This window comes from Mus caroli, chromosome X (genome assembly GCF_900094665.2).
Source record: "Mus caroli chromosome X, CAROLI_EIJ_v1.1, whole genome shotgun sequence".
Lineage (NCBI taxonomy): Eukaryota > Metazoa > Chordata > Mammalia > Rodentia > Muridae > Mus > Mus caroli.
Window position 1 is genome coordinate 56,629,537 of NC_034589.1, and position 12,472 is coordinate 56,642,008.

At 38.1% G+C, this 12,472-nt stretch overlaps 1 protein-coding gene and 1 non-coding gene across 8 annotated transcripts in view; both read left to right on the forward strand.

Moving 5' to 3' along the window:
- Positions 1-12,472, forward strand: part of LOC110286137 (melanoma-associated antigen 1-like) — a 160,448-nt gene that overhangs the window by 122,256 nt on the left and 25,720 nt on the right. The gene's annotated exons all lie outside the window — the stretch shown is intronic.
- Positions 7,761-7,862, forward strand: LOC115030142. The gene has a single exon (XR_003835767.1). It is a non-coding gene; the product is annotated as a U6 spliceosomal RNA (small nuclear RNA).

Sequence of the window (12,472 nt, forward strand, 5' to 3'; positions counted from 1 at the left end):
CTTTCTTTCTTTCTTTCTTCCTTCCTTCCTTCCTTCCTTCCTTCCTTCCTTCCTTCCTTCCTTCCTTCCTGTCTTTCTGTCTTTCTGTCTTTCTTTCTTTCTTTCTTTTCTGTCTTCCTGTCTTCCTTTCTTACTTTGTTTAGAATCCTTTAGAATATTTGCAAGGATAGAGTCCTTAAAATAGCTTGTCTCTAAAGCAAACTTTTATTATACTATGCTAATTATTTTGATTTCTATTCAGCTGTGGAAAACCATTCATCTGTTCTATTCAAACTATTTTTCTAATTACAGAAAATGAGAATATAATTATTATTTGTAAACTACCACCCACCCCATACTTTTTCAAAGGTACAAAGTACTGCTATTCCTATACAATATGATGCAATTTTTGACTGATTAATTGGAATGTATATCCATAATATCAAGAATGTTTACTTTTATATTTGAAATGAAGGGCAAGACTGCTTTTAGAGTTTTTAATATTCAAATACTTTTTAGCTTCCCTAGTTTATTTTGAGGGTAAACTACTCACTGACAATAGATTACTATAGCTATTTAGTGTTTGTTAACCTGAAACCTCATCTGAAGTGGCCAGTGCTGAGCAAAAAGTGAAAGGTAAACCATGGTGTTATGGAAGAGTTCATCTCATCAGTCCTGGGTTCCAAGATGGGATAACGAGTCTTTTCTTTTTGATGTAAGTTGACTGGAGCAGGCTAAGGGCAATAGGACTTTTATGATACACAATGCATAAAACAAGAAAAGAGAAGTAGATGATGAGGCAGAAGATGAATCAAGTAACCTTTGAGAACTATAATTCAGAAGCTAATATCTAGAAATATTAGGGTATTCTGTGCCTATAATTAATATCAGAAGAGTACCAGGGATGGAGGGAGCATCCAAGTGATTTTGGGATCCTGTAGCAGTCTCTTCTGATTGGTATCATGATCAGTAGCTCTGCTTAAAAATTTTACACCAAAAGCTCTGGGTATGAAATCAAGAAAAATAGGACACAAAGATTGTAAAAGCCAGAGGACCTTAATATATGCTGTGAGATAGTCTCTTCTAAGTAAAAAAAGATATAAATTGGGGCAAGGATAAGGATCTGGGAGTGAATATGACCAAGATAGGTTTTATGAAAATATCAAAGAATAATTTCAATAGCAATATCCCAAGCTATTTTGCCTTGGTTATGGGTGGGTTATGGTTCCTTTGTTTCCCAAGAAATATAAAATACTTGAATTCTAAGTAGAAAAAGTGTACCATTCACAGGGACTATAAACCCCTATCATAGTCTGCTTTGTGTCCTCTAACTTCTATCGTGGTTGGGAATTACATGGTGCTTTGGGGAAAGAATGTAGTTATCCAAAAGTTCATGGACAAAGAACACTCAGGTTAAAGAAATATAGGTTTTTTTCCCCTCCTTAATGTCCCTTCCCTGTTCAAGATTAACATGTATTCTAATCTCTAATTCCATGATAATCAATTAGAAAATGCTTCCATATTATCATAGATCTGACTACATATTTCTTAGTACAGTGTCCATATAGCTATTCATGATTTGTGTAGAAGCTTGTTTGATGTAATGACTCTGCATAATGAGGAAAAATAATTGCAGTCAGCTATATTAATCACTTGATTGCCTAGTTATTAATATACTGCCAGAAAATGTAATAGGCAATTTTGTCTATTTATTTTAATGCTAGGAGACAAAAAATATGCAGAAGTACCAGCAGGGCAGAGAGCAAAGTAAGCCATTAATTATATGAGCATAGTGCTTTTTAAAACCACCTAACTGCCTATAAGGCACCTATAGTGTTAAATCAATGTTACTATTCCATTTGATAAGTGTGACCAATTATCAAAGAGATAAGAATTCAATTATATGGCAACTCATTACCCAGAGAGAAGGTAGACAAAAATCACTCCATACTTCTCCATGTTTAAAAAGTATTTTAGCAGCATTATCATATTGTAACATAAAACTTAATAAGCAAAAACACTATTTAGAATAATGTATATTTAAACAGACAAATCAAATGATGCCTTAAAGACAGGTAAGCTTCATTTCCTGTTACTCAACTATATGGCAAGCTTGTCATTAACCATCAGTTAGATCAAAATTCTTCAGACCAAGTTTCTTTTTCTGGCTCCAGAATCAATAGCTTTCTACATTCTAAAGGCACACAGAGGAGAAATCTATACTGTGCACATCTGGTAAGAATCAAGAGCAGAATTTTCTTAGCTTATCTAAATTCAGTGGAGACTTCTCTTTCAGCAGTGTTGCAGAGGATGAATATAAATTATGGTGCTTTTCAAAGCAAAATATTTCACTTGAAAGTGGTTCTATTAGAAAACCATTCACCTTTCAAACCACACAGTGGACACACACACACAATGTCTTTGGAACTCCTTGGACACTGCTTCTTCATGTATTGATGAGCCAAAAATTAGACATTACTTTATATTTTATTTTTAATATCAAAATTATAATACACAACTTACTTTTGATCTATCTTTGCTCATGCAAGACTCTGGGTACTGTCTAAATGGAAAATTTATCTATAAAGTGAGAACTGTTGGAATTGCCATAGGGTCAAACATACTTCCCACCCTCTGAGGACATCCTCATGAGGACCACTTGAAATGACACAATGGCTACTTCCTTTAACTGTATGATGCTTCCTTATATAGAGAACAAGCAATAGTTGTTTCTGTTTGTCTACTTATTCAGTTGTTAAATACACATTGAGCATTGCTTCTGTTCCAGATGCTAATGTGGATGGTAAATGTGCAGGAAAAATAAAAACAAATAGGTTTCTGCTTCCATGGACATTACAGTCCAGTGAAAGAAGAACGATAATGATCAAGAAACAGACTAAATAAGTAATATATAGAAAGTGAGAAGTTGAATAAGTGCTGCAAATGAAACAAAGGGAAACTAGGGGAAGGAAATTCAGAGATACAAGGTTGACATAAAAAATGGACCTAAAAGATACCATTTAGGCTTGAGAAAGATAACTCAGTCAGTAAAGTATTTGCAAGAATTTGAGATCAATTTTCATGTTAAAGCAAAACAAAACAAGACAAAACACAAATCTGGGAAGCCAGACATAGTGTTGCTCACCTAAATTTAATCCCATACTTAGGAGGCAGAGGTAGAGGCAGACAGATCTTGCTGAGTGCAAGGCCAGACTGGTCTACATAGTGAATTCTAGGACAGCCAGGGCTACATAGTGAGATATGTCTCTAACAAAGAAATAAAAGCAAAAGAACTGGGTGTGGTGGTACACACTACACACTTGTATTCCCATTGCTAGGGATATGGAGACATTCTGGCATGTCATGCTAGCATAGGTTAAATGTTATAGTCAACTGAGAGGCACTGTCTCAAAGAAAAAGAAACAAACACAAGCCCCCAAAACAAACAAACAAACAAAAAAACCATGCTTGAGAACTGATGCTCAAGCCTGTGCTCTAGCATCTATATGCAAATGCACACAGGGGTAGATTTATGATATCCATAAACATGCACCCATACACACAAAAGTGACTTTTGAAGCAAGATTTTAAGCAGTAAGAAAGGATGACATTGGAACATCTGGGATATCTGCTGTGTGGAGGAGCAAAAACAAGAACAATTGCCCGACAACATGAAGGACCAACCAAACCCATGAAAATGAGTATGGATGTGGCAGTAGAAGATGAAGCCAGAGGTACTTGGTGTTTCTTATGAGTAATTTGGTGAGCCCTTCAAGACTTCTGAAAGAAGTGCTACATGAGCAATTGACCCAAGCATTCTACTTCTAGTAAGGCTCTGTGGTTCCTACCAGATCTCACACTTTGTCACCGCTAATAACTGGAAAGAAATGAGCAAAATCTAAAGTGCAGAAGATGTGGAGAGCTGACACTTAAAAGAAATTATGTAGAACCTCTGGTGGAATCACCATGACTGACCTAAAGCTTTACTACAGAGCAATTGTGATAAAAACTGCCTGGTACTGGTACAGTGACAGACAAGTAGACCAATGGAATAGAATTGAAGACCCAGAAATGAACCAACACAGCTACGGTCACTTGATCTTCGACAAGGGAGCTAAAACCATCCAGTGGAAGAAAGACAGCATTTTCAACAAATGGTGCTGGCACAACTGGTTGTTATCATGTAGAAGAATGCGAATTGATCCATTCCTATCTCCTTGTACTAAGGTCAAATCTAAGTGGATCAAGGAACTTCACATAAAACCAGAGACACTGAAACTTATAGAGAAGAAAGTGTGGAAAAGCCTTGAAGATATGGGCACAGGGGAAAATTCCTGAACAGAACAGCAATGGCTTGCACGGTAAGATCAAGAATTGACAAATGGGACCTCATGAAACTGCAAAGCTTCTGCAAGGCAAAAGACACCATCAATAAGACAAAAAGAGCACCAACAGATTGGGAAAGGATCTTTACCTATCCTAAATCAGACAGGGGACTAATATCCAATATATATAAAGAACTCAAGAAGGTGGACTCCAGAAAATCAAATAACCCCATTAAAAAATGGGGCTCAGAACTGAACAAAGAATTCTCACCTGAGGAATACCGAATGGCTGAGAAGCACCTGAAAAAATGTTCAACATCCTTAATCATTAGGGAAATGCAAATCAAAACAACCCTGAGATTCCACCTCACACCAGTCAGAATGGCTAAGATCAAAAATTCAGGTGACAGCAGATGCTGGCGAGGATGTGGAGAAAGAGGAACACGCCTCCATTGTTGGTGGGATTGCAAGCTTGTANAACCACTCTGGAAATCAGTCTGGCAGTTCCTTAGAAAATTGGACATAGAACTACCGGAGGATCTAGCAATACCTCTCCTGGGCATATATCCAGAAGATGTTCCACCAGTAAAAAGGACACATGCTCCATTATGTTCATAGCAGCCTTATTTATAATAGCCAGAAGCTGGAAAGAACCCAGATGCCCCTCAACAGAGGAATGGATACAGAAAATGTGGTACATTTACACAATGGAGTACTACTCAGCTATTAAAAAGAATGAATTTATGAAATTCCTAGGCAAATGGATGGACCTGGAGGGCATCATCCTGAGTGAGGTAACACAATCACAAAGGAACTCACACAATATGTACTCACTGATAAGTGGATATTAGCCCAAAACTTAGGATACCCAAGATATATAATGCAATCTGCTAAGCACATGAAACTCAAGAAGAATGAAGACCAAAGTGGGGTCACTGTACCCCTTCTTAGAATTGGGAACAAAACATCCATGGAAGGAGTTACAGAAACAATGATTGGAGCTGTGACAAAAGGATGGACCATCTAGAGACTGCCATACCCAGGGATCCATCCCATAATCAGATTCCAAACACTGACACCATTGCATACACTAGCAAGATTTTGCTGAAAGGACCCTGATATAGCTGTCTCTTGTGAGACTATGCCGGGGCCTAGCAAACACAGAAGTGGATGCTCACAGTCAGCTAGTGGATGGATCACAGGGCTCCCAATGGAGGAGCTGGAGAAAGTACCCAAGGAGCTAAAGGGACCTGCAGCCCTATAGGTGGTACAACATTATGAACTAACCAGTACCCCGGAGCTCTTGACTCTAGCTGCATATGTATCAAAAGATGGCCTAGTCGGCCATCACTGGAAAGAGAGGCCCATTGGACACACAAACTTTATATGCCCCAGTACAGGGGAACGCCAGGGCCAAAAAAAAAAAAAAATGGGAATGGGTGAGTAGGGAAATGGGGGAGAGGGGGAAGGGTATGGGGGACTTTTGGGATAGCATTGGAAATGTAATTGAGGAAAATACGTAATAAAAAAATATATATGTATATATATATATATAGATAAAATGAAATTATGTTGTCAACTGAGATTTCTATTTCCAGGTTTTGGTCTGAAGAAGCAGTTGAATGTTGCATGAAATGTGTGGCTAAATCTCTGGTTCTAAAGGACTAAATGCAGCTAAAGGACTGTAGAGTCCCCAGCCTAGGGTAATCACAGCCACAGAATTTCTGACTGATCACTCAATGACAAGTACAGAGCAAAGTCAAGGCAGGCCAGCTAAAGGTCAAAGACAGAAAGAAAAGAAATTAAATGTGATATAAAAATTGTACCCCAGGAAAAAGACTTTTTGCAGAGTCAAGAAAAATTCTTACAGTGAAGGGAAGGGAAGTGCTTCATTTGGAGGTAATGTTTTTGTGTACATGGAAAGGTTGAGGAGTCTGAAGGCCAATTGGTATGTGAAAGAAAAACACAGGAGTCCAGCATTTGGGAACATTCTGACAAGAGACTCAAAAACAAAAAGGGACAGCTACTTCCCAGGAAATAAATGGACAACTGTAGAATATATGAATGATGGAAAGGGCCAATTTATAGTAAAACAATGAACACTCTAAATGTTTATTGTATGAGATATGCATTGTAGAGAGAGAAAGAGCCTTAGGTAGGGAGCTAAGCAAGTTGATTTCTGTTCTGCCAACTTTCTACAACCAAAAATCACTTGGGAACATAATCTCAAGGAGAGATTGTCTAGATCAGGTAGCTTTGTGGACGTGTCTATAGGGAAATGTCTTGGTCCTCTTAATTGATGTGGAAAGACCCGTCCTGAAATGAATAGCATTATTACTTGGTTTGGGACTCCGGATTATAGAAGAGTAGATAAGGCCATTTAAGCACTACTGTGTATGCTTTTCTTTCTCTCTACCTGTCATTGTGGATGTTATATGACTAGATGCTTCAAGCTCTTATCATTGTGATTTCCCTGCCATGATGGACTGGAACCCAGCACTGAGAGCTAAAATCAGCCCTTTCCTCCTTAGGTTGTGTTTTATCAGGATAATTATTACAGCAACAGAAATGAAACTTGGAGAGTCTCTAGTTTCCAGTCATAACGATGAGACAAGACTGATACTGGCAATAAAATAATTAAAATTTAACTGTAGGAGCACATGTAGTTAGAAATATGTCTGTGTGCTCAAAATATATTGGTTAATATCCCCCTACTTTACTCTTTACCCTCACAATACTCTTGAAAGAGAAATGGGGTTAGTACCAGGGTAATTTAACCTGGTTATTATAGTCAGTCTCTTTCTCTCTGTCTCTCTGTCTTTTCTCGTCCTCGTCCTCGTCCTCATCCTCATCCTCATCCTCATCCTCCTCCTCCTTCTCCTCTTCCTCCTCCCCCTCCTCCTCTCCCCCTCTCCCTCCCCTCCCCCTCCTCCTCTTCTCTCCTTACCACTCCTCTCTCTCTCTCTCTCTCTCTCTCTCTCTCTCTCTCTCTCTCTCTCTCTCTCTCTCCCTGGGAGGAAGTAGAGAACAGAGCACAGTTTACCTATCAGCAGATGGAGCTGTCAGGCAGGGGATAGGAGGTTTGGAGTCTAGCCTGGGTGTTCCTGGGGCCATACAGGCCTCCTTGGTAAGAAAGGCGGTGGAACTTATAGGGCAATGGAGGGCTTATAATGCTCAAGTGTTCACAGCATGTTCATGAGACAATCAAAAGAAGTCATACCTTTTGTTTTCCAGGCCACTATTATAGTGTTATATTTTGACAAATTGGTCAGATTTTTAAAATCTCTGTGCCTTCTTCCCCTCCCCTTCACTCATTTTCCATGTCATTCCCTCCTCCTCTTCTGTTTCTCCTCCCTCCCTTGTTTTTGTTATTTATATAACAGAACCCTTTGTTTTCAAACAAAAAATAATTCACCAAAGATATAGAAAACTTACACACAATATAATAAATAGTGCTTACTTCGACAGTGAATATACTAAAATTGGGCTGATACAGAGAAGATAACATGGTTCCTGAACAAAGATAGCATGCAAATCCATGAAGTATTCCATGCAAAAATATTATAAGTATTTTATAACTCCAGTGTCAAAGAAGTCTGGTATAATGTTAAACAGTAAGAACAATGAAAATACTTTTGAAGACATAGAATCTCTGTAACAGTTTTCTGGATAGAAGTGGAAATTACTCAACAGACTCAGTAGCCACCTTTTAAAACTATATTTTTGGGATTTGTTTTTATTTTATGTGTATTTGTGTATTATGTACTTTGCCTGCATGTATATGCAGTACCCACCAGAAGCCAGAAGAGGCCATCAGATCCCCTGGAACTGAAGTTATAGACCATTGTGAATTATTGTATGGATCCTGAGAGTAAACGTTAGGGCCCCTGGAAGAACAGTCAAGTCTCTTAAACACTGCCATCTCTCCAGCCCATCACTACCCAATTTATTAATTTATTTTATTTCAAATGCCTAGTTCTAAGAAAAATGGCTTCTCAAAAGTAGAGTGGTTGCAAATAGTAGCCTGTTTCTAATTAAATTACCAGCAACCTGCAAATTGCTACCTACTGGTGCTGAAGCATTCAGGAAGATGAGAGCACACATTTATTTTCAGTTTGCATCTCTAACATTATCTGTTCCTGATCACACTGCAATATTGTCTGTTTTCTTTGTGTTTTCCCAGTGCAGTGTGTTACATTGCAGTTCAACATCCGACTGCATATACTAACACAGCCTTGCCTTGAATTTTAGTGCACTTTGTGTATGTGTTAAGTGACCCTCTTTTCATTTGCATAATATCATATGAATGGATGCACACAGACTGAAATAAAAAGGAAAATGAAAGCTTATAATTTCCCTAAACAACAACATAGTTCGAAGAAACTCAAACCACACCAGATCTGCAGGATTTGCTTTATTTTAAGGTTTGCTTCCAAATCTGTTCTGTTATTCATAGCAAGGGAAATATAAAAACCAGTCTCAGGTTCTGTTGTACTTAAATAACACATTTGAGTGAGCATATTTTTTCTATAGTTTAACATAGTTTAGAGAGCCTTTCTAACATTAAATGCATCCAACATTCACACCCTTAAAAGGGTCCAAGGGTTCTATAGACCTCTGAAGTCAAGGCTCTGTCCCATGGTGCTTTAACCCAAGCCTCTTCCAATTTAGATGGGTGGTAGTAGAGCTGGTGACTGTGATCAACTGAGTTCTAGAAATGAATGCATGCATATCTCTCTTGTCAAATACTTTTGTTCCTAGCCCTAGAAGCAAAGAAAAAGCCTTTGGTGTTGCACTGGAACAAGAGGACTCTTTGTAATGATGTAGTTGTAGAATGTGAGATCATTGGGATTATTGCAGTGCTGTGAATAGTCTTTCAGTTTCCAGTCAGCTTATCATCAATATGCAAAGAGATGTTGCAGAGTTTTCAGAATTGAAGGCTATTTGAAAAATAAAATCATTTGGCCTTATTAACAATATTGCCTAAATGATTTCTCAGGAACGTCTATCATGAGTACTTGTTTTTATATTAATATTTTTGTCAATGAAGTAATGCTGTTCTTGCTTCTGGAAAATGTACAGAGCCAGGCTTATAGGAAGAGAGAGATGAATTTACTTGGTGGGGGAAGGGTGAATATGTGATGGAAACAGAGACAAGGAGTTTAGCTATGATTAGGTGCTTTGATGTTTTTCTGCCTTGATAATACCCAATAAACATCTCCCTTACTAAGGAGAAACCATGGTCAAATGATTCTGAGTCTCCTCTCCCTACCTCACAGATACAGATCAACTTTAGGGCTTTTCCTTCATCTGTCTAAAGTGCATTGTGTATAACATTTAGAACATTTATTACTGTACATTACCATTTACACTTGTATTGCATTTCATCCTTTTCAAAAAGAATATTTGCATACACGCTGTGTCCATTTTTACATGCCAAAAGACGGAGATTTTAAAAAGCACAGTGATCTTTCAAAGGTGACTTGGTGGGTAGAGTTGAGTTTATCACAAAACGCTTTAGATTTCTTCCTCCCAAGGCTTTTTTCACTATAGCTGAATTTTAAAAATTTGAGCACAACCAAATCGCCTAAGTTCTAGGCAGTGCATCCAGTTCTCATTACAGAAGGGATCTGACATTATAAAACCACATAATTCCTCTGGAAGTGGCATTATTGATTCTCTACAGCTGCTTGCACCTGTGCCTTTGAAAACTGTATTTTCTCTTTTACTATAACAGCAAGGGTAGTTAGTATATGGCACATGCCCAGACTGATGCATGGCTTGGGAATTTACTTCAATACAGCCAATTTTTAATTTGTCAGACTGTGGAGTGTCCAAGTCTCTTTTGGTTTGTTCCTTTCCTTTTTGCTGTCACTCACTTTTTTCTAAAACCCAATTTTTTTCCATGCTGGGAATTGAACCCACAAGCCTTTTGCAAACCAAGCATGTGTTTTACCACTGGGCTACACACCTTGCTCATGAGCTAGAATCTTAACAAAAGGTGAGAAAGCCTGACTGATTTAAATTTTAAAACGTAATGTTTTAGTCATCCTGTAAAAATTGTTACAGAGAAAATGCTGAGGTTGTGCAAAATAAGGTTTTTTTCCCTTAATTGTTGATTATGGATTTTTCCTTCCATAATCCTGTAGCCCTAATTAGCACTGGCTAAATGATCTACATTAACTTCTAGAAAAGAAAACAAGTGGTGCAAGACGATGTGCTTTAACTATTATGATTAAATCTGAATTGTGGTCTGAATCTGCTCCTGAAACCACCCAAGGTTTGATTAGGGACAAAGGTAATGGAGATGTAGTGGGCTAGTAACAAGGCCCTAGCACAGTCCTCAGCAATTTCTATAATGATTTTGACATTTCCTTAAAGCTCGGGAGGAAATTGAGCAATTATTTATTTGACTTTAAAAATCACAGGGTGTCACAATGTACTCAAGAGGCTACAAAGGAAAGACTTTCAAAGGGAAGAGCTGCAGTAGTAGATGAGGCACAACTGATATTAGAGTAAGTGTCCATGTGTCAACTGCAAAGTGGCAGGTCCTGCATGGGGCACTTAAGGTTAATGAGTGGTATTTCATGTGGTCAGAGTGACCAGAAAACTTCTAATATGTGAGCTGATTTCTGAAAATGATGGTCTAGAGGAAGCAGGTGTAAAAAGGCAAAGAAATTATGTCACAATAGTCTTACTAATGCTAAGATAACTTGTGTTTGTTTCAGGTGTAATGTGTGGCTAGCAATGTACACAAAAACATTCACTTCTATTATCTCATCTACTTTCTTCTCAACATTATAAGATTATTTCATTTACTGCTCACCAAACAAAGGCTTGTTGAATGGCATACTAGGGTTTGGACCTGTTTCTACTATATTCTAGAGCCAAGTTTTCTAATCATTGTAGAAACCCTGTATGTGTCTGGAATCAACTTTTAAATTTTTGCCATGGAATCCTGGATAGCATAGTTTGCACCTTTGGAAACTTCTCCATCTTTAAACTGTGGGTACTTGCTTGTAAAAGACACAATGGAAGGTAGGTGTGGTAACCCACACCCCCACACCTGTATTTCTGTTATTCATTAGGCCAAGGCAGGAGGGTTGTTTTGAGTTTGAAGTAGGCTGGACTATACAGTTACACCCATACTAGCATGAGCTACAGTGTCTTAAAACAAAAATGAAGGAAGTATTGGGAATGTAGAATTGTTTAGATGAGGTAAAGGGCTGGGGTATGTGTGTGTGTGTGTGTGTGTGTGTGTGTGTGTGTGTGTGTGTGTTGGGTAAGCAGAAACTTAGAGGTTGGATAGGTATTCTTATTCTGTAATATGATTTCTCCCAACTTCTTTTTACAGGTTGTCCTTTCTTCTAATCCCCCTTTGGCATTCTCAGCTTCAGAGAGTCCTAAAAAGTCACAGCAAAAAGAAAACAAAAAACAAAACAAAACAAAACACAAAACAAAATAAACAACAACAACAACAAAACCAAAAAGTTGAGCATGTCAATATGAAAACAGACAGTTGTCCTTTGCCATTTCCTTTTCTGACCACAATGGCCTCTGAAGGGAAGCATGTCCAGTAGCCTCAGTTTGAAGGGATGAATGTAAGAAAGAAAAGTGTAGCTGTTTTAAGCTCTCACCTTTCTTACTCTCATCTCTAGCCCTCCTTCTCTCTCCCACCCCCATGTGGCCACGGCCAACCTCTCTCCCTGTTTCTATCTTCTCTCTTTCTCCCTGCCTTTCTACAATAAAGCTCTAAAACCATAAAAAAAAAAAAAAAGAAAGAAAAGGGTAGGGCTGGCGAGATGGCTCAGCGGTTAAGAGCACTGACTGCTCTTCTGAAGGTCCTGAGTTCAAATCCCAGCAATCACATGGTGGCTAACAATCATCTGTAATGAGATCTGACACCCTCTTCTGGAGTGTCTGAAGACAGGTACAGTGTACTTACATATAATAAAATAAATAAATCTTAAAAAAAAAAAGAAAAGAAAAGTGTAGCTGAGAGCCAGGGTTGCCACTGATGTGGAGGCAAATAGTAGTTTCTTTTTCTCCCGTCATTAACATTCTTTTCTTTTTTCTTTTCTTTTCTTTTCTTTTCTTTTCTTTTCTTTTCTTTTCTTTTCTTTTCTTTTCTTTTCTTTCTTCTCTTCTCTTCTCTTCTCTTCTCTTCT